The 26,498-nt window shown below is 42.0% G+C and overlaps 1 protein-coding gene and 1 non-coding gene across 6 annotated transcripts in view; one reads left to right on the forward strand and one right to left on the reverse strand.

Moving 5' to 3' along the window:
- LOC126419777 (afadin) overlaps positions 1-26,498 on the forward strand; it is a 1,120,405-nt gene that overhangs the window by 1,001,592 nt on the left and 92,315 nt on the right. The window lies entirely within an intron of this gene.
- Positions 7,820-7,894, reverse strand: Trnat-ugu (transfer RNA threonine (anticodon UGU)). Its single transcript has one exon. It is a non-coding gene; the product is annotated as a tRNA-Thr (tRNA).

Raw genomic sequence — 26,498 nt, forward strand, 5'->3', positions numbered from 1 at the left:
GTGGTGAAGGTGCACACAGGAGTGACAGCAGTCAAACAGACAGGAGTTGATAACGTATTTACCAGAAAAGAGAACATACAAGTACTGTACAGCTATGATGTGAGTTACAAGAAGAGAAAACACTACAAAGTAACTCCGTTGGAAGGTGCATGATGAACCCTAGTGCAGAGGGGCAGAACACCATGCCTAGCCCTGCAAATTGGTTGTTTGCTGAGATTAAAGTCCCTAGTCAATTGTATACTCCAAATTAGGGACTACAGAGCAATTGGAGCAATTGCCGGAGTAATTCTTGATGATGATATGCTTCTCAGAGCAGATGTTCCCTTCTCACAAAAGTCATCTGCCCATGTTTTATTCTCAGATTCACCACCATACATTGAGGAAGATCTTTTCTGTTAGCCATGCAAGTGCTTACCTGCTTTGTCTTGCTCTCCCATAACTAATGAGACACAGCATGTGAAGGAGAGTAGTGGCCCATATACAATGCCTGACAAAAAAAAGTGACGTGGCCAGAAAAGGAGCAGGAAACAAAGTGAAACTTCACAGTCTGAGTAGGTATATGTGGTGCTATTTTGAGATTACAAAATAGTCAAATTTACAAAGAACTAGGCTGAATTAGCAAATTTACCGATATGACATGCACTCCCCTCTGGCCTGGATGCATGCACTTACTCTGTCGAGAAGAGTTCTGTTGAGAGAGCATCCACTCTAGAGGCAAGCTGGCCTTTAACTGTTGTCATTGGTCCGTGATATCATGAAAGCCAAGACAGGGACCAAGTTGACATTGGAGATGATCCCACACATTTTATTGGGGACAGATCTGGGAATCTTGCTGACCACGGGAGTACTGTAGTAAAATGCAGACAGTTCATATACACACACACTAGGTGTGGATGAGCATTGACTTGTTGAAAAAATGGCACCATTATATTGTCGCCTGAGAGGTAACACTTTGGGACGCAGGATATCTGTGATGTACAGTTCTTACATCAGAGTTCCCTCAATTGTTGGTAACCTGAAGTCATACCCAATGTCTTCTCACATCACGATGCCAGGAGAAATGCTGCTTGTAAGAATGGACTCTTTGCAGTTCACTACTATACATACCAATGATGATCATCAAGGCTAATACAGAAGTGCAATTCATTGTTGAACACAAGACATACCATATGTTAACAGTCTATTTGTGTTGCGGTGTTCCTACACAAGGGATGGTAATTCCTTAGTCCAGCTTCTGCTAGTCTTCAACCAATGGTGTGGGATGACACAAAATGTTGGAGGGAGTCCTTTGCTTGTTCTCAGATGGAAGGCACAGATATTAAAGAGTTGTAAAGTGCTTAGTGCAGTGATCTCCCTTGTTATGATCACACCTCAGCCAGAACCTTGACTGTGAGTATGCCTGCCTACGTTCCCATGTAGTCCAACATCAACCTACTGTTACATCAGAATGTACCACAAATTTGGATATTGCATAATTCAAACTGTAAGGTGCTGATAATGCTGTCTCACACATGTCCACAGCTTCATGTCCTTCAAAGACATAACTCAATGCCTGATGTTGTTCACACCCCTTATACACCTGCTGGGGCTGCTAATAACACTGAACATGTAGAACGCCACCACACTCTGGCAGCTATTGTACCTGTCATAGAGAACTGCAACCTTAATCATGTACATATCAGTCAGTGTTGTATATGTGTGCTTGACACCTGATGGTATCTTCCGGGTGCTTCATTTTCTTGTGAAGTGATATATGTGATATAACCTTTCTCAAAATAATTTTGTACCACACTATTCAAAAGTGCAATAACACCAGGATCCTGAGCACCTTTCCCAGCATACATCTCTGTCTTAAGCGCACATATAGTTATAGTATCACGAACACCCTTGTGCCATACTTTATTGATTTGCTTTTCACATAAACATGACAGTTTGTCCTCAAAAAACCAGACATTCCTTCATCAACTGTCAAATATTTTTAGTGAAGAAATGAAGAAGACAAACAAGTCAGATAGTGAAAAAAGGGTGTATTTTGAACAGTGGTTCATGATTAGGTGAATTACAAGGAATATGCATTTCTATGTTGTAGAGGTGCAAATTTGACAAATTTTCTTTGAATCTATTTTGGCTCATGACTGTTGCAGGAGGAGGATTAGGAGGAATTGATGCTTTTGAGCAGTAGTTGCTGATTTTCAGCATCTTCATAAGGCAGATGCAAATTATTACTGTAGAAAACACATAAGAATCCTCAATATTTGTCATTGTGCACACCCCCTGATGCTATTGGTTGATTTGCTTTCTGCATTTGAGAGTTATTAAACCTGTGTACTGATTAGTTTCATATTTTGTTTTTTCATCTGTAATAAATAATGAGGAATTATCGATCAGTCAGCAAGGAAGGAGCCCAGGAGGCAAATCTGTTGCATGCCATTAAAGATCCTCATATGCTGTCATGGGGCTCCTTGGCATTAGTGGTGATGAAGTTGACAGCTCAGTAGTCTGCACATTCTCATTTTCTAAACCTTCCATCAAATTATGATACTTTTTACTCCAGTGTTGTTTTACAAATGTTCATTCAGGTGATATAACATTTCTAAGATTTCACTACATTTTTTTCTTTTCTTTATTTCTTACATGAGCATTCATCGACACAGAAATCAATGTCATCAGAATTATCAACTTCTCCTTGTGAACTAGAATCATCAGTTTCTTCTTGCATGGCTTGAAAACATCACTTTCATTGGAATTTGCTCTGCCAATCTATGCAGTGTGTGAGCTGTGGGTCAGCAAAGGTAGCAGAGGAAAATGGTATGGGACTCAACACTGAGCGGCAACATGGAAAGTACTGAAATGATGTACAGATTTTTCAGTTTGAATACTGCAGGGTAACACAGTGGAGAGACCATTCCTTGTGCAGTTTACATTGTTAACAGTAGAGGGCAGGAAGCACAATGGCACCTGTGAATTTTTGTACACAACATGGGGTGGACGCTGGCAGTGTCATATACAGGTTTTGACAGAAACAGATAAATTAAGACCTCTAATTAAATGAAGCAAGTTTTTGCATCAGCTTTTACATCCAGAGTCAGTTTGCATAAAGTACTAATGTGTAATTTTGTTATCCAAACCAATATTTTGGATGCCATTGGAAATGACAGGCTAGTGTGATAGATTGAAGTTCCACATTCGAAGGTTTGTATGACCAATTGTATAATTGTAAGATGGAGCTTCACCATGAATGAAGCAATTAGCATTCTTTCAGGGTCACACTCTAGTAGCACTCCTTTTGATTACATGGATTTGTGGTGTCACCGCCAGACACCACACTTGCTAGGTGGTAGTTTTAAATCGGCCGCGGTCCATTAGTACATGTCGGACCCGCGTGTCGCCACTGTGTGATCGCAGACCGAGCGCCACACAAGGCAGGTCTCGAGATACGGACGAGCACTCGCCCCAGTTGTACGGACGACGTAGCTAGCGATGCACACTGACGAAGCCTCGCTCATTTGCCGAGCAGATAGTTAGAATAGCCTTCAACTAAGTCAATGGCTACGACCTAGCAAGGCGCCATTAGTAACATTGCATGTATCTAAAGAGTCTCACTTGTAACGCCACAATCTCCAGATGTACCAAAAGGATGGATTAAAGTTAAGTATTCCCGAAGCTACGTACTTTTCTTTATAGCATTCATTACGTATCCTGTTTCAGACCTCACGCCATCCTGCTTTAGCTTAGCGCGTGCCTTTCGGCTTCCTCTCATTGTGTCTAGGCTGTCTAGTCTAGACACAACAGGATTATTTGTTAAATCAGTAGATACGCATTACTTACTGTCTATAGAAATTATAACATACAAGCAGCCACTTGAAAATACCGAAACTCAACCCCAGTAGATTACTGTATAAACATTGTTGTTAATTACTGGATGCAAATAAAAAACCTGGAAATATCCCTTCCAATAATAAACATACATAGGAGGGTGGTTTGAAAAGTTCTCAGAATCACCACGAGAGGTCAGTGCTAGCGCAACAAGTTCTTTACATGATATTCACTGAACTCTTGCCTGTAAACATGTGTCATGTCAATGCTCTTGGAAGAGAGCTGTGGTGGTGACGAGGCTCTGTTGTTTTTCCCACATAGTGATTTGCAAAGATGGAAAAAATCGATATTCAAGCAGTTGTTAAGTACTTCGTAAAGATAGGTATGAAAGCAAAGGACATTTGTGTCGATTCTCAGAATACATTGGGGGACTCTGCTCCTTCATATTCAACTGTTGCCAAGTGAATAAATTAATTTAAATTTGGTCGGGGAAGCTTAGATGATGATCCGTGCAGTGGTCGGCCAAGATGTGTCACTACTCCATAAATAATTGCAAAAGTGCATGAAATTGCTCACACTTGCCAGATGTCATGTGAAAGCTTATATCACATTTTAACTGAAGAATTAGAAATGAAAAAATTATCTGCAAAATGGGTGCTGCGACTCTTGATGCTGGATCAAAAACGCATGGACATATCAGAACAATGTTTTGCTCGTTTTAGAAGAAATGAACAAGATTTTTTGCGCCAGTTTGTGACCCCAAAAAACTTGGGTGGTGCACTGCTATACCCTAGAGACAAAACAACAGTCAAAGCAGTGGAAACATGCTGATTCTCCGCCACCAAAGAAAGCTAAGACAGATCCTACGGTGGTAAAGGTCATGACATCAGACAAAATTGTGACGTCTTTTGAGGTGGAAACATACCAATTTTCCTTGGAAGAGAAGGTAAATTTGATTGATGTATCTATAATTTTATTGGTGTGCTATAAACTTAGGAGAATAACTGAACCCTTAATTTTGTGGTTGCTTTAGGCTGAAAAATTGCTATGATCCAAAAGTAATGATGCAGGAAAGTCAACAAATTGTGACCTTTAGCTCTCACCGCTACTGCCGCCATCTCCTTCACCTTCGCAATCTTTGCTGGAGATACTGAAACCGATCACAGCCTCATCATTGTATCAGTCGAGATCTCCTACTTCCTCTTCACTATAATTTTTCTATCTTTGTTCAAAGTCTACATTTATTACTGGAAATAATAGCTGTAAAAATCATTACTCATTAATTTCAGGAATCAGTTATTTTGAGTGGTTTTAACAGACATGTTAAACTGAAGACTTAAAAAATTGATATAACCAGAAACAAGTTGTTTCAGCAATAACCACGATCCCTTGTCAGTTAGACGGGTTGGGGGGGGGGGGGGCTTACAAGCAATGGGCACCGGATTGCCTCCATGCATGGAAACCCCGAAGTTATCTCTGAATACAAATTTTCTACTGCAGCTGGCAGCTGGGTACACCTGAAGGCATTTATGGCCGAGTCCATAGCGTTGGGAGGCAGATTTGCCATATTGCTGATCCGAAAGTCACATGGTGGAAAGCATTGAAAAGTATAATTTATTGAGGTTGCCAGGAAGTAAAATTTGTTGTATGATACAGAGATAGAGATGTTGTGGATCACAAAAACATTTTGAAGATGGCCAAAGCATAGAGAAGTATAGCTGCTGAGCCTGAGCAAAATGATGAACATTTGCACAAAGATATTCATTTTTGCTTGTGCAGTATATTAGTAAAATGTAGTGGAGTATAGAACTGTAGTAATTACTGGAAATTAATCAATGCTTATTACAACATAATTTACTGCAAGTTGTATGTAACAAAGCGATCAAAATGGAAAACAATACATAGAAAATTGAAAGAAAAAGAACTAGTATCTTTGTGTGAGACAATTATATGTCTCATTTCAGTGAAAATCATTAAGCCTGATTTTGAAATGAATTATTTACGTGCTTGTTTCTAACACTAATAACTGAAGAAATTAATCAATAAAATTTTAATTCATTTCTTCAGCTTCTAACATTATTTTAGATAAAGATGAGAATTAAATGTCCCTGGGAAAATTTAATTATAAGACTTATACAATCACTTGTTGTACAAGACGTGCCCATAAAGTCCAGTGCTGTGATGCTGTTCCAGTGCCGGAGAGCCCTGGTAATAGTGACAGTTTAAGGGGAAAATCGTGAAGTATGGGAGAGAGTGTCACAGAAATGATACAGGATTTGGGCTGGAAATCATTAAAAAAAGCCGTTTTTCGTTGCGACAGAATCTTCTCACGAAATTCCAGTCACCAACTTTCTCCTCCAAATGCGAAAATATTTTGTTGACACCCACCTATATCGGGAGGAATGATCACCACGATAAAATAAGGGAAATCAGAGCTCGTACAGAAAGATATAGGTGTTCTTTCTTTCCGCGCACTATACGCAATTGGAATAATAGAGAATTGTGAAGGTGGTTCGATGAACCCTCTGCCAGGCACTTAAATGTGATTTGCAGAGTATCCATGTAGTTGTAGATGAAAGCTGAAGATATGAATTGAAATTTCAGTTGGGGAGGGCATTCGACTTGGGTTGTTCGTACAGCAGTGTTGACCATAGTGTTGTGGTGGTGTAAAGGTTAGCATTTCTGTGTGGTAAGCAAGAAGATCCAGTTTCAGGTCCTGGTTGTGACACAAATTTTAATTCATTTCACCAGCTTCTAGCATTATCGTAGAATCCATACAGTAGTTCCATGGCACAATTTAAAGTATTACTTCCAATCTTATGAGAAATATCAAATACTATAAACATGAAATATGAATCAGCACTGCAAGAAGAGCAAGTGAAAAGAATTGCTTATAGCAGAACAAATATCCATTTTCCTTCAACCATTTCACTTTCACTTTCTATCTGTGCTTATAAGGTGGTTTGGAAACCCACAAAGTTCTTAAAATCCTTTGTTCAATTTCTGTTACATCTCTATTGGAATTATAAGTGTTTCTAAAGAGGATATGATATGAACATCAGTTAAAGCAAAAAAAGCATATTGTAATGTAGTCAAATAAATCAGGTGATGCTGAGGGTATTAGAGTAGGAAACAAGATACTGAAAGTAATACCTGAATTTCATTATTTGGACAGCAAAATAACTGCTGCTGGCTGAACTAGAGAGGATATAACATGTAGACTGCCAATGACAAGAAAAGTGTTTCTAGAGAAGAGAAATTTCATAACATTGAATATAGTGTCAGGAAGTCTTTTCTAAAGGCATGTGTTTGGAGTGTAGTCGTGTGTGGAAGTGAAACGTGGACTATCAACAGTGTGGTCAATAAGAGAATAGAGCTTTTGAAATTTGGTATTACAAAAGAATGCAGGAGATAGGAAGGATAGATCATGTAACCAACGAGGAGGTACTGTATCAAACTGTGGAGACAAGAAAATTGTGGCATCTGACAATAGGACACAGTGCGAGAGATCAAGGGGTCATTTAATGTTGGAGGCAAGTGTGAAAGGGGGTGTTTGGTGGCAGGTAAAAATTGTAGAGTGAGACTAAGAGATGGATTCACTAAGCAGTTTCAGACGGATGTAGGTTGGAGTAGTTATTCAGAGATGAAGGGACTTGCACCGGATAGTATAGCATGAAGAGCTGCATCAAACCAGTTTTTGTATTGAAGACCGCAATAAGAATAGCTTTCCTCGTAACTTCTGAGATGGTCAAATGTCACAGCCGAAAACAAGAAGCGATGATCTGGTTGCTGTCACCTGTCGCCATATACCTTGAAAAAAGTAAAATAAATTATGCAGATAACATGAATAGGCACATTAAAGAATGATTTGTGCAACAAGCTGTATATTTCTAGTAGATCATATTATTTATCAGATATGTTTTATAAAGAAATTAGAATTATTTTAATACCTTCAGCTGTTAACAGGCTTTGATATATATCAACGGGGACTGGTGAAAATGTGTGCCCCGACTGGGACTCGAACCCGGGATCTCCTGCTTACATGGCAGACGCTCTATCCATCTGAGCCACCGAGGGCACAGAGGATAGCATGACTGCAGGGACTATCTCACGCACGCCTCCTGCGAGACCCACATTCTCACCTTGTATGTCCACACACTACATTCGTAGTGTCCCATCCCAACACACTCATTACTCGTGGAAGACATTCCTACCAAGTCCCGTAAGAGTTCGGCGAAAATGTGTGCATCCGCACAGAAGAAGAATGTCATGGCCGGTATTGGCAGAACTATATACATATACAGGGTGTTACAAAAAGGTACAGTCAAACTTTCAGGAAACAATCCTCACACACAAATAAAGAAAAGATGTTATGTGGACATGTGTCCGGAAACACTTAATTTCCATGTTAGAGCTCATTTTAGTTTCGTCAGTATGTACTGTACTTCCTCGATTCACTGCCAGTTGGCCCAATTGAAGGAAGGTAACGTTGACTTCAGTGCTTGTGTTGACATGCGACTCATTGCACTACAGTACTAGCATCAAGCACATCAGTACGTAGCATCAACAGGTAAATGTTCATCACGAACATGGTTTTGCAGTCAGTGCAATGTTTACAAATGCGGAGTTGGCAGATGCCCATTTGATATATGGATTAGCACGGCGCAATAGCCGTGGCATGGTACGTTTGTATCGAGACAGATTTCCAGAACGAAGGTGTCCCGACAGGAAGACGTTCGAAGCAATCGATCGGCGTCTTAGGGAGCACGGAACATTCCAGCCTATGACTCGCAACTGGGGAAGACCTAGAACGACGAGGGCACCTGGAATAGACGAGGCAATTCTTCGTGCAGTTGACGATAACCCTAATGTCAGCGTCAGAGAAGCTGCTGCTGTACAAGGTAACGTTGACCACGTCACTGTATGGAGAGTGCTGCGGGAGAACCGGTTGTTTCCGTACCATGTACAGCGTGTGCAGGCACTATCAGCAGCTGATTGGCCTCCACGGGTACACTTCTGCGAATGGTTCATCCAACACTGTGTCAGTCCTCGTTTCAGTGCAAATGTTACAGATGAGGCTTCATTCCAACGTGATCAAATTGTAAATTTTCACAATCAACATGTGTGGGCTGATGAGAATCCGCACGCAATTATGCAATCACGTCATCAACACAGATTTTCTGTGAACGTTTGGGCAGGCATTGTTGGTGATGTCTTGATTGGGCCCCATGTTCTTCCACCTATGCTCAATGGAGCACGTTATCATGATTTCATACGGGATACTCTACCTGTGCTGCTAGAACATGTGCCTTTACAAGTACGACACAACATGTGGTTCATGCACGAGGGAGCTCCTGCACGTTTCAGTCGAAGTGTTCGTACACTTCTCAACAACAGATTCGGTGACCGATGGATTGGTAGAGGTGGACCAATTCCATGGCCTCCACGCTCTCCTGACCTCAACCCTCTTGACTTTCATTTATGGAGGCATTTTAAAGCTCTTGTCTACGCAACCCCGGTACCAAATGTAGAGACTCTTTGTGCTCGTATTGTGGACGGCTGTGATACAATTCTCCAGGGCTGCATCAGGGACTCCATGCGATGGAGGGTGGATCTATGTATCCTCGCTAACTGAGGACATTTTGAACATTTCCTGTAACAAAGTGTTTGGAGTCACGCTGGTACGTTCTGTTGCTGTGTGTTTCCATTCCATGATTAATGTAATTTGAAGATAAGTAATAAAATGAGCTCTAACATAAAAAGTAAGCGTTTCCGGACACATGTCCACATAACATATTTTCTTTCTTTGTGTGTGAGGAATGTTTCCTGAAAGTTTGGCCGTACGTTTTTGTAACACCCTGTATGGATATGGTGTCTGTTCTTTCGGACATTTGATACAGCAAAATTGAAATAGAAAAGAGTTATTTAACTTCTACATTAGGCAGAAAGAGACAAAAAATGATGAAACTTACCTCAAACAAAAGTCTGGTTTTTACCTTGTCTCAGTTGCTTTTGTCTACTTCATTATGCATTTCTCGGTACTCCCTTTTATTTAGGTGATGGTGTTTCTCTCTTGAAAAACCTATCTTCCTGTGAATCTAGCTCAGTACCCAGGCAATGATGTTCCCCCACGCTAGCTCTCTTCGTATTGATCTCGTACACCCAACAGCTTAATTTCTTTGTTCCGGATGTCCCACATAAAACTGGTATGCCTCATGCTGAGATTCAAGTAACTGTTAAGTAACAAAAAAAGAATAGATAATAGCAACATTAAAAAACATGTAGTTACCTGTTTTTAAGAGGTACTGGAAGTGGTGCCCATAGGCATCAGGGCATCTCTGACATTATGTGATGATGTTGCCAGCAACACACTGTAATTTGGTACATATGATGTTAATTTCTGTAGTAATGTTCCATTTACGCACAGTGGTCACATTCATAATAGGTCGCATGGCGTCGCACAGAGGCCTTCAGCATTCTTGCAGTAACAATGTGTATTTTGTTCTATCTGTTAAAATGTATAAGTGTAACACTATTAATTACATAAAATGAAAGAGATGTGCACATTCCGACCAATGGAATATATTTTATTTTTCTGATTTTTAGGTACATGTATAGATCACAAAGTTGTTGACTGGTGCATTACGCTATTTGCAGTCTCATTCATCACAAATGTGAAAACCATTATCACTCACTTTTCAGAAAATTGGATTATAGTGATATGAAAGCACGCCTACTTAATTCATTATACAGTTTATAATGAACACTACAATTAGCAGTCAGCACATGCTTACTGTACATGTTGTGAACAGAGAAATGTCTTATGGCTGCAGCATCTGTACTTGGTGTATCAATTCTTTGAACGACCACATTCACAGCAGCTCCGTGTTTTTGAGCATCGGTCCTTTTCTGTGGGTCGGAATGCCCCTTCATCGCATCTGAGATCTCTTGGCCATGATGAACACTGGGAACTTCGAAGCAAATAATCAGCAGCAAGATTATGCCCTGGAACTTTCTGAAACTTGGTGCACTTGGTGCTAGCATCAGTATTATTTGCATGGAATATTATTTGTGCATTTATAACTGCAATGTTCATCGTGGTGTAAAGAAATCACCATAGGCAATCTGTTGATCTTTCTGGACACATTATAAGTACTACACAGCTGATCAACAATATCAACTCCTGATTTGGTAGCATTATAAAAGGTTATCATTTCTGGCTTTTTCTTATACCCACTTGTAGCATCAGTTGTGTTTTAGTGAGGCAATGTGGAGAGTATCAGAACCGCCTTGTTTTTCTTAGTGACATATGACATTAGAGTTCATTTTCTGAAAACCAAACATTGTTCTTCCTACCTCCCAGTTCTTTGCTTGTGTAAACACTGAGGAAGTTTCGTATTTATTCATCCTTATAGTTTCAACCAGAGTGAGATTCTTCTGAAGCAAGTCATCAGAAAATTCTAAGTAGGTGAACAATGTTTTGTGGTTATATTCCACTCAGTTCCTGATATTACAGAAGTGAGATGTTTCACAACATGTGTTGGTTTGTTACTAATTGCCAATGGTGCGTAGCCCATACTTATTTGGTTTACTAGGGATATACAACCTGAAGAAACAGTTGCCTCTGAAAGCATCTAGCTTTTCATCAATAGACTCAGTACCCCCAACTGATTTTACAGTTTTCCAGAAAGGAAGAAAATATTTCATGTATAGGCACTAAATTATCAACCTTCTACCATTCCTCATGGGTATCCCTGTTGTCAAACCTCAAACAGCATAAGAGGAACCTAAATCGTCTTTGCCATTGTCAGATAACATAACTAGATCCTTAGTTTTACCAGAGGCCCATGTGTCTTGGGGTGTCCTTATGGTTGTCTTTCCTTGCCGCACATAAATGCAATACTCCTAATAGAACTGTTACTTCTGTTACATCTGTCGAATGAGCATCCCTTCCTCTGGAACAATGTCCCTGTACTTCATTTATCTGTTTAGTGGTGTACTAGACAATGCTAGAGAGCATCCTCATTGTCGAAAAAGCAGTCCCAACTTTGCTCTAGTGTTCCTGCATTCTTCATAGCCCATTCCTCTCCTGGTAAATGACTGACAGTTTGAACATTTTTTGGTGGATACACTTTTGACCATTTTGTAGAATTGCTCCTTCCGAGAAAATATTTGTCAACAAGATTATCACTGTCATTATCACTGGAGTATGTATCTTGTTCAGTGTTGGTATTTTCTTCTCTTCTTCCACGTTGTCTTCTTCTACATCACTATAAATATTGAAGTCATCATCTGATTGATCATCTTTCTCCAACAGCTGGAGTACAGTGTCCCTGTCACAGGCATTTTCCAGATTGAAGTAGATCTTGTGTGAGATTGTATTGGATCTAAAGGTAAGTACATATGTGTTAGCAGCTGCTGTTACTAACGAAAATATCAAAAGATAGTAGATTAAATTAAAAAAAAAATAGTGTTAGTAATGGCAAGGGTCATGTGGAATCTGGTAGATTCAGCAATGCAGCTTCGGGAACAACCTCTTCCCTCGGACACGGCACTCAGTCTAGTGCTGTTGGTCTCAAATAGTGCTGGTCGTGCGGAGTTTTTCGCCGGGCCACTTCGCTTGCAACATTTTTTTACTTCCTTGAAGGAGTGTGTCTGTAACACACCACAGTATCAATTCTAATGCAGACTACCCCATCTCTATACCAACTCAACAATACAAGCATCTCGCAGCAACAGACTCACGAACACAGAGCTGCACCCAAATTCCTGATAAAATGCGTGTAGCTATCTTGAGAGCCACTTCACCAGCAATTCGACTAGCATCGTTGCGTAAGGCAGTACTAGTTTCATGTGGTACATCCTGTACAATTTCAATAGCGCTAGTATGAGGAGAAGATAGTGCTTGTCGAAGCTACTCATTTCTGCACAAAATTTATAACTTGTAACAAAAAATGAAAAATCGCATTATGCAACGAGACCGAATCAGTCACATAAAAATATCGCGTCCTGCGAGACATTGGCAAATCGTCTACTGCCACAACAATGGCTCTATACACGCGGCCGCTTTCACAGAGCGATGGCAGCCGCTTGCTCGTGGGCCTCGGCTCTGCGTGTTGTGACGCCTTTGCCGCGGCCTGAGCAGCGCCATCAGGTCGCATTCTGCCTGCCCAGGCCTGTAACCTTGTTCGTTGGCCAGGTACGCACATAGCCAGAACGAATTGAGGCGAATAAATAAACATAAAAGGGAAAACAATTTGGAAAAAAGGGCTACTGGCTCGGTGCGAGTTGGGCACAAATTGCGCGAGACTAAGACAACACTCGAGTAACGGCACCACGAGTGGCTGTTAAATCCACTAGGGAAATTAATGAGTTAGGCTACGGTAATTGTGTGATGAAAAGGAAAGCGAAGCGTGGCGTGTAAAAAAACTTATTAAGGAGAAACAGAATCGGTCGTTTTCAGGTCGTAATGAATACTAGTTACCCAGTAAGGCCGGTATTACACTATCAAATTTCTTTGTCAAAGATTTGATCAAAGATGTGATCAAATATTCCGTCAAATATATTTGAAAAAGATCTTTGACGTAGCGCTAGAAGGGGTATTACATTGTCATATTTTTCGTCAAAGTTCAAGATGGCTGACAACAACAACTTGTTAATCGCAGCAGTTGCATGTACCACAATTGCACAGTATGCACATGCGGAAGAGAAGCGGGGGAAAAAGGAAACGTACCTGCGTGAAGCCGTGGGTTTTACGACGCCACGATAAAAGGTTCAGCTAAACTTGTTACGTGAGCTTATAGTGGAGGACGTTAAGTCGTAAATCAATTACTTAAGAATGGATGAGCGTACATTTCTGTATGTGCTCAGTGAAGTGTATCCTCGTATCACAAAGCACAAAATTCACTTAAGAACTGCTACATCTGCAGAATACAGGGTCACTGTTAACACTCAGATTCCTTGCTACAGGAGAGAGTTAGGTTAGGTTAGATCTCCAATCTTCTTAATCTATTTTTGTATTCAGGGTGCCTCACGTTGTAAAGCGCCTCATCAGCTTTATACATCTCTATTAATTTTTTAGTTGTCGGTACAACCAATTGTATTTGCCGGTAATGTTTATAAAATCGCTACAGATGGCAGAACGCTGCAGCGATGCTAGCGCTCCACGTGGTAACATGTCACATTGCAGTGAACAAAGACAAGCGACTTCTTTGATCAAATCTACAGCGAGGCCCTAGATTTGATCAAATATTTGACGACATTTGACAGAGTTCCCTATTACACCATCAAAACAAAGATGTTTGATAGTGTAATACAGGCCTAATGAATGTGTGAAACATACCTACGCGCCACATCGCATCGTTTCGCTTCGTCTGCAAGGTTTACTCGGGTAGCATACACGCTTCCCAAACGCGGCGGCCTAACCCGAAATGCACAGTCCGCTGGTCGAGGGACAAGGAGCGGGCTGACGAGGCGGGTGCCGAGGACGGCCGAAAGTTGCCGAGTGCAGCGCGGCTGGCGTCGTGTTGTGGTGTGGGCGGGATAGGACGCGGCAGTGTCTGCGCGGCGCGGCGGTTACGTAGTCGGTGTTGCGTCTGCGCTCCGGTCGCTGTTTGGGTGTTCTCGGGCGATGTCTGGAGGCGGCGCGGCCAGGGGGTGGCCTCGGCGCGCCGGGGGTGGCTCCGGCAACCCGCAGAGCGGCCACGGCCAGCGCAGGCAGCAGCCGCCGCTGCTCATGGTGCGGCCCATCCAGCGTGCCGACGCCTCCAAGGTGTGCGCGCCGCCTATTCTCTGTTTGTAAACAGGTTTTTCTCAGAGAGACCACTGCCAGTCGCAGTTTTTACTAACTTGCTTAAAATATACAATATTGTTATATGTTTCTAGGTATAATCTCGTCATCAGGCAAAAAAGGTACTGCAGAAACATTTAATATAAACGCCTGCCTTTGAATTGCCATTTTCCCCAATAAGAGGTTATATCTTCTAACACGTTGTCATAGAAAATAATTCAAGCAACTTCGCAAAAGATACTGTTACTGGTAGTGTCTCTGAATAACCTGGTCAAAAGGTTTTACAAAAGTTATAATTTTTTACCCTTTTTTCTTCCTACAAGATCGCTTCTCACTACTGCTTTTCATTGATAGCAACAGTGTGTAAATCATAGACACAAAGCACATGATAATCTTCTTCTTTTACGTAAAGGCGTCGTTTTTACTACATTACATTAACAATGAAAAAGTGACTAGTTAAAAGTTGTGAACTATAAATTGTATCTAAGCTTATATACCCTATCCGATATTTAATGGATAGTGTGATTAAAGTAGGAAAGATCCGCTTTTTTGTCTTATGGTGACCTTTATTAGGTCCTTCTTTAAATGTGACTTAATGAATGTTTTTGCCCGTAAGTAGTCTAGTCATTTTTCGTTTTCCCTCACCATTTCGAGTGAAAATAAAAGGAGACAGCAATATTTTCAAAAAAACCAGTGATTCGGCAGGGACAGAGTTGAACTGTTAGTCTTTATTCTTTTCCGTCCTCCCTCTAGTTTTTAAAGTTCAAAAATGGCTCTGAACACTATGGGACTTAACTTCTGAGGTCATCAGTTCCCTAGAACTTAGAACTACTTAAACCTAACTAACCTAAGGACATCACACACATCCATGCCCGAGGCAGGATTCGAACCTGCAACTGTAGCGGTCGCGCGGTTCCAGACTGTAGCGCCTAGAACCGCTCGGCCACCACGGCCGGCTATTTTTTAAGGATATACCTCATTTTCGTCACCATTCTTTCCCATTCCTAGCTTGAGTTTCTTTCCTAATGACCCTGCCCCTCAAGGGATGTCTTCTATATACTCGTCAGATATTGCATACAAGCTAGTCGAAAACTGAGTTAACAGATGTATTTCGAAATGTCACTGTCACTCGAAATGAGCAGTATTGTTGAAAAAAATGAAATGCTGTTAAAGTTGTGGCCTATGCAAACATACGATACTATCACAATCATATGAACTTGATTTGTATTTGACATGATTAATACGTTACCGCAATAGTGGAAGTAAGACATTTTCATAGAATTTCCCAAATCATATTTCACTCTTAATTGTTTTATGGACTTTTGTATAAACCATATACAAGACTCGAAAGAGAGGTAATTCAATATGTTAAGTTGCAAATCCTTCTTAAAATGTGAACATCTCGGTCATTTCTCCGCCATAACACACTAAAGACAAAAATTCAGAAAGTACTCCCTAAAATTATAAAACATGCTGCTCATGGGACGACCAGCATAGTACATGTGTTTCAACGTGACTTCCTGCGTTTTCGAAAACGTTGAATAGTTTGCCAGGGAACTGTAGTAGGTATAAATAGACTCACGTAACAAACTAGTGATTGGGTTCGCTTAGGATGATAGCAGCAGTCAGATCATGCTGCCGATCTCGCGATACGTTGCGATCAAACAATAGGCTCGAATCGCAATCCTTGGTGCGCTATAACACGAATTTCTTCTCATTTCACTTCAAGTATAACTTCCTAGTGAAATCGGCTTAAGTTGCAGTTTCCATCTCAGCAGCATCGCTGAAGTGCTGCTTACGCCGTGCCGATCAACGTGACGCAACGACGAGGCGCTACACTCGCATTCTGGATGAGGGCGCTACCAGTGCCCGGTTGGCCTTCCTGGTTTAGGTTTTCTGTAGTTCTCCTAAATACTCTAGGCCAAATTCCCCGATGGTACCTTCGAAAGGAACATAGCTGACTTCTGTCCCCAATCGGAGCTCTAGTGGGCACTCCATCAACGGGGCATTAAGTCCCAATTTCTTTTTCTTCGTTTTTTGCTTACGTCCTGAAAAGCATAACATAATCACAGTGTCGGTGATTCATCGAGGAGTTCGGAATTATATAAATATACAGCATTTTTCTGTATAAAATTGAAAATTAAGATTATTTTAAAGCAGAATGGATCAATATTTCTTTTATGAAATACGGTTTTGTCTGATGTCCATCATTTCCAACGCAGCTGGCATCCCAACCGAAACTAGTACATCCTAGGTCCGACCCGGCTGCAGTGTAAATTCTGTGTTAATGCTATGTGAGGTCACCATGTGAAGGTGGAACAAGCAACATGTTTTTAATGAAATCTCGAAGAAGAACTGTAAGGGACGAAACGCAATAATTTGCTTCACAGCAATAGTGACCTGCGTATCAAATCCACACATAGCCAAATTTCTTTTAAAATAGGAAATGAATCAACTTTGTGTTCAATTTTCTTTACATTTGTGAATTTTTTTTTTATTCCGCTACCCTTGTATGTGATTTACTGGTCACTGTACATCACGGATTCTTTCAGTTTCGGTAACTGCACCAGAAGCGGCGGTATCCATCACCAGTTTCGTGGCCATTGTAAACTGCATGGCTGCGGCCACTACTTCTTGTTACTCATGTATTTACTTCTTAATTTTTCTTTGTGAATGTGAAGAGCGAATTTAGAGAGCGGCAAGAGCTAGATAGACGCTTCAAGGATGTTATTAACTAAATGTGGTCAAAAAGTAAATACAACACGAGTTATCAACCCAATAGTTGGTTTGTTTGATTTAACCACGGTCCAAAACAACAGTGCTGTTGCTTGCATCAAAGTTATTGTGCGGTGTCTTCCTGTCATCCTAGTAAAGCCAACCAGCTCCCTTAAAGAGGAGTAGTTCCTCTAATAGGTCTTCAACTTCTTGTGGTTAGTCATTAACCTTACCACGAGGCCTGTTCAAGGCCAGAATTACATAACTTCTCTTTAAACATGGTTTCGACATCATGAGCTTTCCACGTTTTTATTTTTGGGATTTTAGTCTAATGTTCTACGAGCTGCGTCCTGATTCAGCTACGTAGCTCATATTTTACGACATCGTAATGATAGGACCCTGGCTAGCCTATCAGCTTGACCCTTATCACTAACCCCTGAGTGATTAAGGGCCCACAGCAGGTTTACCCTGTGACCAATAGTTAGTTTCACCACCACATTACTTCATTATGGGCTGTCTTCATAGAAGTGGTAGAGTTGTGCTGCCTATCTCGGATACTTGACTGAAGGAGAGGACTCATACGGAAACACGCCGACTCGCTCTGTACGCGAAAGATTCAGGAAAGGGAACCGATAGTGTGTTAAATATCTTCTGACATGTATTTTAGGCTTCCTAGGACACATTAATTTATTCGCTGCATATGGACATTGTTGTAAGGTGTGAAGTATTTCAAAAGAGTAAAGTCTGATTCAGTATCACAGAACACGCTACAGCATATTAAAAATAAAATCCTGAACCTGTGTTCCAATCTGTATGACACGTAATCGTGAGCCACAGAGTACTCTGTGGCTGAGAAAGCAGCGTAGTATTCGCATGAAAGACCATAGATAGATTCTCGAACGCAATCTGTTGACGGGAACCTTGTTATTGGCAGTAAAGCTTGGGCTTCTCCTCGCACTTTCTGCAGCACCGTGACTCAGGTATATGGCTGGCATCTGGTTCTTTGTCGTGCTACTTGCAAGGCGCACAGCGAAGCCCCACCATACCGAGTGAGATTCCGTTGTAGGAACTAATCGTTTCTGTAATTCTCTCTATGGAAGGAAGCAAGATACCGTACTTCACGCCGAGCGCGTATGTATAACGGCCGGCAGAGAAAGTTCACACTAGCGCCCGGCGCAGATCTGTTTCTCCCGTCTGGATCCACAAATGGGATTGTACAGGTAGGGGAAAATACTCGTAAAAGTGGCCCGGGAACAGAGCTCGAAATACAATACTAACCTGACTATAGCAGATTTGAAAATGATCACCTTAATCTATTGGCACTTTTGGGCCCTGGTCAGCGAGTTTCTGAAGGCCGATAGAAGCTGGACTGATGGAATTGCTGCAGTTTCATCGGAAATGTTCTGCTGAAGTTCTCGAAAACTATTAGGGCTGTCGCGATACACCTTATGTAGGTTTGAGGGCTCCCCACACAAAGTAATCGCATATTGACAGATCAGGCGGCTAGCTAAGGCCGCGATCAGACTGGCCTCTGCTATCAACTCTGTCAGACGTGAAGATTGTGTAAATGTGCTCCCAGGTTCGGCTGACTGTATGGACAATTGTTCCATCCTGTTGGAAGTAACTGTAGACCTTTTCCTCCTCCGTTAAGGCTGCAACAAATGATTTAAAAATCGTATCTTCTCTTCCGGGTCACTTTTTATTTGCCCCACCCTGTACATGACATCTCAAACCAGACAACTGTAGCTGCAGTTTCTATTCTTTGAACCTTTACGTATATCATTTCCTTACAATACTGCAACTAAACATTGACGTTGAGGAAAACTGAATCCATGTAGTGATTTATCATCGTCGGTTTCTCACTTATCAAAAGAACTTCTGTAGGTAGTGTGCATATCGCATTTTCAATAGGACCTACTTTACACCGAAGTTACCTATACTACTACCGCAGTCCAAAGTATAGGAATTTCTCTTCCTGGACTGTAATTGCGCATTCAATGCATGTTTGAGAGATGAAATAAAAGAAATTTTCCAACATTAGAAACAGTATCACTGCTGTTGGTGATTGTGATATCTCATGGTTCTTGGCGTGTGGTTACCTTCCTTCAGTAATTACCAGCTTTAACATTAAGACAATGGTGAAGTACGTATGTTACTCCAATTTCGTAGAAACGTCGTTATGACTCTAAATCTTAGTTATTGTTGTCCTAATAACAATCTGGTTAGTATTGCAAATGTTTTTTTAATTACTGTATTAAAATTTTTTATCATAATCTTCATAAGATCGTCGCTTTTGAAGACACGAAACGATTCTTCCCGTCTTTGAGGCCAAAATGTGATAGCGTTTTTGAGACAGACAAAACGGGAAATTTTAACCAGTGACTTCAATGCACGTGGAGAACAGTAGCGTCGACATCAGAAGTAGTGTGAAACTGCTTAAGTGTTCGAATTTAATTAATTTACGTCGTGACTGCAGTCGCTTTACGGCTTATTGATTCTAAGGCGTGAGGATCATGAAAGCTGTCTTTCTGTAGTGCGCAGCGCGAAATTTGCAGCGCTATGGTAAAGGACACTAGCTCAATGTGCCGGCCGCGGTGGTCTCGCGGTTCTAGGCGCGCAGTCCGGGACCGCGCGACTGCTACGGTCGCAGGTTCGAATCCTGCCTCAGGCATGGATGTGTGTAATGTCCTTAGGTTAGTTAGGTTTAATTAGTTCTAAGTTCTAGGGGACTGATGACCACAGCTGTTAAGTCCCATAGTGCTCAGAGCCATTTGAACCATTTTGAACTAGCTCAATGTATAGCACCTTTCTTCATAGACATACGTATTGCCGCGCTGAATGATCTCGTATCAATGTGTGTTAACTATTGTTAAAGTTAATTTTATACGTATGAATCTACGATACATTCATTATGAAGTGGACAGCCTAACACATTTACGATAAACGTTTTAAATTGTTTGATGTAAGCGATCGGTACAACCATTGCTCAGGGATGTATACGACATACAGTCTTTTGGTATCGTGGCTACAAAATGTTTTACATCTTACACCATTTCTTCGTTTTGTTTTAGTTTTAACTGTCTTAAATTATTGTCGTTGATCCTTGGGAAACTTCCCTAAGCAGGACTGTAAATAACCGCGACCCTTACCCTCGGACGATACATACATTGGCGTTTGTCGTATCCCTCCATTTTTAATCAGATACAGTCCTAGATTCCAATGTCCCATAATTCTATTCCAGTCGTTGATTCCTTTGCTTTTAGCGAGCGAAATGTCTTAGTGCTTAAGAGACTCCAGTTGAAATTTTGAAGGAACAGCATGTAAATTAGAATCCACATATCCAAATTTAGGTTCCCTGAATATCGAATGGTTCCTTAAACAGAGCCGGCTACTTTCTTTCGCAGACCATGCACGCATGGATGTTTGTGATGTCCTTAGGTTAGTTAGGTTTAACTAGTTCTAAGTTCTAGGGGACTAATCACCTCAGCAGTTGAGCACCTGGAAATCATCTGTAACGGTCTTGAAGTCGACGAGTCGAGCTGGGGGCCGTTCTGGTTCCGGCACTGAACATGCATTCGGGTAGTTGCGGGCGTCAGATTCCTGTCCGTCCATCCCGATTTAGGTTGTCCAATGTTTTGTTAAATAGTTTAAGCAAACTTCTCTGTAATGACCTCGTCGGCTACGAGACTTTCAACCTCTTCCTTCTTGCGCCTTGTCCCTCTACTGCTTAATCGTGCTAACAACAGTCACTGAGCAAGACGGCAAGAGGAAACTTCATTCATTCCATTGGTCATATACACAATAGATGTTGCACAGGGTGTTGTGTCCGTATGACTTCAGACAGTACTACAGATAATTAGAAAAAAGGGGGAACTAGGTTTGTGTTAGTGTTTGCGTATCCGTAATGTTTGTCAGTGCCTAAAGTGTCGCATGAAGGTCATCTTTAGTCTCTTATGAAGCGAATTTGGTGGTTCTTGGCCTAGTGAACTGGTGAGATGGTGCAGCGAAAAATTTGTTTTTGTATAAAATCTGATCGATCTGCTTTGGATGAATTGATAGATGGATGGTTGCGTAAATGTTGCTAGTATGAGAGTTGAGAGTAACTTAAAGCAAGCAGTGTTAGTTATAATTCGGAATACCTTGTTGTAAGTATGTGTCAGCGGCCAATGATCATACATCCGGACCATAAAAGACCGCCAGAAGCATGATAACGCCCCAAATTGTCAAGACTTAACCCATAGCTACGAAATGGTCCATTTGTCCTTGTGTTGGTGCTGAAAGTTCGTAACATACCGTTTTGTTCTTGTACAGTCCTCTTCGTGGTGAAAAGAACGCAAGAACGAAGGTTCTCGCAGCAGTTTTAGACGATTATAAAAGTTCTTGGTTACTGGTACCGCGTCGTTATTATAGACTCTTCTGATCCGAAGTTTCGGCTTTCTTGTCGAGACCACCTTCCGAGAACTGGATGCAGAATGTGGGGCAATGTCCTATTTTTTCTACTTTGAGACAGAATTTCCGTGTTTATCACCACGGATTTATCATCACAGATATTTATAATAGGCTATCGGTATCATTGCTGCGACTGGTGGAAGCGTTCACCGGTGTACTTGTAGTTGTGTTGGGCGGGGCTTGAGTGGTGTCATGTTTGCATTTATGTTTACATACGGCGGCAGCATCCTCGTAACGCTGAGGGCAGACAACCGTGCCGCCGGTGATTGAATACAATTGTTTGGGCCTTTAGTGATTTCAACTGCCTAAGTGACTTTTCGTTTTTTTTGATGTGGTGCTCTTTGAATATTAGCGTGGTCTATATCCTCGCCACATTTTGCGCTGTGTTCAGCTACGGCTGACTTGGGCTTTGTTTGAGATGCGCAAGTCGTTCATGTTCTTTCGAACGTTCTGTAACTGCACAACCCTTCTGCCCAAAACAAGCCGGTACCGATACCCAATAACCCCGAGATCCTACGTTCTCGTGCCTACATCTGCATAAGTACTCTGCAAGTCACTCATCAGTGCTGGACGGAGGTTGCGTCGTACTAATAGTATCCGTTTTCTGCGCTGTTCAATCCACACATTGAGCGAGGGGGAATGACTGCATGCCTCTGTATATGCCTCGATCTCTATTGGCATGAGCCGGCCGCTGTGGTCGAGCGGTTCTAGGCGCTTCAGTCCGGCGCCACGCGACTGCTACGGTCGCAGGTTCGAATCCTGCCTCGGACATGGATGTTTGTGATGTCCTGAGGTTAGTTAGATTTAAGTAGTTCTAAGTCTAGGGACTGATGACCTCAGATGTCAAGTCCCATAGTGCTTAGAGCCATTTTTTTCTATTCGCATGATCCCTTCGCGAGATAGACGATGGTGGCAGCATAATGATCGCACTATCTTCTTCGAATATAGGTTTTCTACATTTACTCACAAGGGAACCTCCCCATCGCACCCCCCTCAGATTTAGTTATAAGTTGGCACAGTGGATAGGCCATGAAAAACTGAACACAGATCAATTGAGAAAACAAGAAGAAGTTGTGTGGAACTGTGAAAAAATAAGCAAAATATACGAACTGAGTAGTTCATGGTAACATATAGAACATCAAGGACAGAAGGATCACAGGAGCGCCATGGTCTCGTGGTAACGTGGGCAGCTCCGGAACGAAAGGTCCTTGGTTCAAATCTTCCATTGAGTGAAGATTTTTATTTTTTATTTTCAGTTTATGTGACAAACTCTTATGTTTTCATCACTTTTTTGGGAGTGATTATCACATCCACAAGAAAACCTAAATCGGGCAAGGTAGAAGAATCGCCAAGTGTACAAGTTAGGTGGGTCGACAACGTATTCCTGTCATGTGGTGCACATGCCGTCACCAGTGTCGTATAGAATATATCAGATGTGTTTTCCTGTGGAGGAATAGGTTGACCTATGACCTTGCGATCAAATGTTTTCGGTTCCCATTGGAGAGGCACGTCCTTTCGTCTACTAATCGCACGGTTTTGCGATGCGGTCGCGAAACACAGACACTAAACTTATTACAGTGAACAGAGATGTCAATGAACGAACGGACAGATAATAACTATGCAAAAATAAATAAAGTAAAATTTTCACTCCAGGGAAGACTTGAACCAAGGACCTCTCGTTCAGCAGCTGCTCACGCTACCACGGGACCACGGCGCTCCTGAGCTCACATTGTGCATGATGTTGCCTATGTGACCCATGGACTACTCAGTTGGTATATTTTGCTTATTTTTTCACAGTTCCACACAACTTCTTCCTGTTTTCTCAATTGATCTGTGTTCAGTTTATCAAGGCCTATCCACTGTGCCAACTTATAACTAAATCTGAGGGGGGTGCGATGGGGAGGTTCCCTTGTCAGCAGCTTTTGTCGAGAACTTAGTCGTCATTTTTTAAATGAATTCTGGTGTTATCAGAGGAATTCTATTACACTTTTGTATCTTAAGATCTCAGAAATTTTGTACGTGATTTCCTTTACCGGATGCATTGCATTTTCCCGGAACCAATCTAACAAATCAAAGAGTTCAATTCGCCTTCCCTAATACAGATTTTACGTGATAGTCCAATTTCATATCGCTTCTTATTATACCTCTAAGTAGATAAATGATGTGGCGTGCTCATAGTGTTCGCCACTAATCTTGGTATCGGATACTATCGGGTTCTCTCTCTTTGTTATAGCCATTGTCTTCCATTCATCCACATTTAAGAAGGGTTTTCATTCTGTACACGAAGCGTATATTTTGCCCAAGTGTTTGTGTAATTCTTTTGGATCGTCCAAAGACGAAACTTCCCTGTTCACAACTACATCAGCAGCAAACAATATTATAGTGCCACTGATCGTATCTGATAAGTCGTTTAGAGATAATATTACGCTCCTTTGGGAACTCAATATCTTACTTTCGTTTGTGTGGAACTCACTCGACCACTATAAACGTACTTAGTTCTGTAATTAAAATAATCTTCGACCCAATCACAGATTTACGAAGACACACTGTATGAACGTATCTTGGTCAGTAGACCTAAATCCTTTCGGAAATCTAGAAGCACGAAATTTACCTGTTCATTTGCATCTGTTGGTTGCAACAGGTGTACGAATAAAGCGTGCCGTATTTCACAGTAGTGGTTTCTCCTGAAACCGTGATGATTTTTTTAAGACAAGCTTGTTTTCCACCAGGAATGTCATGATGCTTGACTTTAGAATCTGCCCTAGGATGTTGCAACAGACGGACGTCAGCGTTGTTGTTGTTGATGATGATGATGATGATGATGATGATGATGATGATGATGTGGTGATGGTGGTATTCAGTTTTAAGATTGGTTTGATGCAGCTTTCTGTGCTTGCCTGTCCTTCCCAAATTTCTTCATTTCTTCTTAACTGCTGAAACCTTCATCCGTTTCATCGTCAGCTACGTTGGTCTACAGGTCTGTGTATCCGATATTTTACCTATTTTTGTAAACAGTAGTGATCTGCTCTCTTTCCTGCCACACGCGATTGTTACATGTATTCTTTCAACTACGGAGACGACAGTACGCATTCTGCAGAGTAGTGCCCGGAGCGGCAGATCAGACAGCTGGTGTGACAGAAAACAGGTGTTGTGCCCGACGGAGCCGAGAGTCGCCGTTCTAGCGCTGTGGGACCTCAGGCGACGGCGGTGGCGCGTCTGCGGCAGCGCTGGTGCCCGCAACGGAGCTCGAAGCGGCGACCTTTGGGCGCGCGTCCAGCAGCGACCGCTGTTGCCACGTCTCCAGTCTCCAGCTCCAGGTTCCGAGCCCGCTGCAAGACGCAAGACCAACTCCGGTGCAGCCGAAGGCCGTCGCACCGCACCGCATCGCAGCTGCCGCCGCACTCCCGCCACCGTTGCCCAAATCACGCACCGGCCAAACTTCTTTTGTGCTGCATTGTCGCTACTTGCGCGCTCCGCGCCGCTGCAGAACGTTGGCGCTTAGTCTGTGCCTCGGTCCAGAGAGAAGTGTATGACGAGGGATTGTAAAATTATTCCAAAAATGTCAGAGCCACCAAAAACTGTAGGTAAATAAATCGTTATTGACGACCGGTTCCGATTGTGGATGCGCGATGATGGCAGGTCATCGATGCTGATTTAGATTTCATCATCAACGTCTAGGTATCGATTGCCGATAATAATCGACCCCGAAATGATGAATTTATAGTATAGTAAAAAAAATGAACAAATACATTAATGTATTTTTTGAATTAATTATTACATATCCCACAACTTGTTTCATACATACTCGTAACATATTTTCCTCCCATTCATTGTATTACTGTGTTGACATAGAGCATATCCTTGCTTTTGAGGGCCGGTCGAAGTGGCCGTGCGGTTAAAGGCGCTGCAGTCCGGAACCGCAAGACCGCTACGGTCGCAGGTTCGAATCCTGTCTCGGGCATGGATGTTTGTGATGTCCTTCGGTTAGTTAGGTTTAACTAGTTCTAAGTTCTAGGGGACTAATGACCTCAGCAGTTGAGTCCCATAGTGCTCAGAGCCATTTGAACCATTTTTTTTGCTTTTGAGGGCAGTCTTTCTGAACAAATTGCTTGTTGACCTCTGTCTCAGATTCTTCAGCCGATGTTTGATGCTTTTTCTGACGTTTCGGCAGTACGAGTGGCTGGCATTGTCAAAACTTCACCTTCCATTACTGTTAGAGCACTGGAGTCGAGATTATATGTACGTGGCGCGCATTATCTAGCTGGCAGCCGCTGTCGTGGTTTATTAGAACACCATAAAGAAGCCTTGAAGATGTCTGCGAGTACACAGTACGCATCGAGGAAAATCTAATAAAGCGCGACAGCGTCTACCAGCTAGATAATGTGTAGAATCCTGTGATCTCCGATATTTGCTCCAGACGTAGGCGCCAGATACTCCCATGGCAGCGGCAACTCTGAAGACAGCTGATCTTTGTAGTTCCACCAGCTAAGGCGCTGCCACCTGGCAGTGTTGTTCTTATGTCACCGTGACTCCGACGCATATGTAAGGTGGAGTGGAACGCGTCTTCGTCAGTCTTCGATTTCTCACCTGAAGGTGACTGGCAGGTGTCCAGTAGAAATATTGTGGAATGAAGTCTACAACGACCGGCTGCAATCCCGAAATCTCTTCGAACGTTTAATTCGCAGGGACAATTTTAAATTTCACGGTCGTGCAAAACCCTGAAAATTTT

This window comes from Schistocerca serialis, chromosome 9 (genome assembly GCF_023864345.2).
Source record: "Schistocerca serialis cubense isolate TAMUIC-IGC-003099 chromosome 9, iqSchSeri2.2, whole genome shotgun sequence".
Lineage (NCBI taxonomy): Eukaryota > Metazoa > Arthropoda > Insecta > Orthoptera > Acrididae > Schistocerca > Schistocerca serialis.